This window comes from Myotis davidii, unplaced genomic scaffold, assembly GCF_000327345.1.
Source record: "Myotis davidii unplaced genomic scaffold, ASM32734v1 scaffold79, whole genome shotgun sequence".
Classification (NCBI taxonomy): domain Eukaryota; kingdom Metazoa; phylum Chordata; class Mammalia; order Chiroptera; family Vespertilionidae; genus Myotis; species Myotis davidii.
The window spans coordinates 650,641-651,707 of record NW_006294339.1 but is presented as its reverse complement, the minus strand read 5'-3'; positions in this window follow the sequence as shown (position 1 = coordinate 651,707).

Here is a 1,067-nt window from a genome sequence, read left to right as displayed (position 1 = left end):
TGCCTCACCTGGACTTGCCAACTCTCGCCCTCAGCTATCATCCTCAAACACGCTTTCTCTGATCACCTATTGTGTGAAGAACTCAGTGCCTGGGCTGTGACAAACGCAAACATGAGTACAGCTATTAAGATTATTTATTACAAGAATTAATTTACTAGCCATAATGATACCTTACATTTCCAAAAGATTACACATCTGGCCTTTCAATGTATGCATTCATTATGCAAATCCATTCATTTTATAAATGTTGGCTGTTTTATGCTTTGAGCATTGAGTAGAGACCTCATGTAGGGTTGAGGGGAACAGGCAAAATAAAATAAATAGTAAATTATATAGTAAATTAAAAAGTGGTAAATACTATTAGGCAAGGAAAGAAGCAGAGAGTAGGGGCAACAGTTTTTAATTTACAAATAGGGAAGGCCTGAATGAGAAGGTAACTTCTGAACAAAGAAAGTGAAGGCAAAAGCCTGGAGGAAGAGCTTCCAAGGGGCAAGAAAAGCAAGTGCAAAGACCTTGAGTCTGACATTTTAAAGGAACAGCGAGGAGTTCAGTGTCTGGAGTGCCAGGGAGAAAGTAGTAGGAGACAAGTTTTGAGAAGTAAGGGCAGATCACTTAGAGCTTGTAAGGACTGTGGAACTATTGTCCTACTATATCCAGGCACTATTAGACATTCTGAGAATGAAACAGTGAAGGAGTCAGACAGGTCCCTTGCTTTCTCAGAGCTTAAATTTGGTGATTGAAACTAAATAGTAAACAAGGAAGATATCTAATACTGATAAAGGCCTTACAGAGAATTTAAGATTGTGTAATAGGAAATCAGTGAGTGGCTTCTTTATATTGGATGGTGAGGACAGGGCCCCTCGGAAAATGACTTTTAAATGGAGATGTGAAAGATAAGAGCCCATCATGCAAATATCAAAGAAAGAGCTAGAAAGGAAACTAGGAAGTGGAGCATTAACTGTAAGTGGCAGTGAGGTCAAGGGAGAGGTTTTCTTTGTATTTTACTTTATTTTGTTTTATTTTATTTTGGACTTAAAAAGTATTTTGTTTCTTCAGGTACTGTGTTC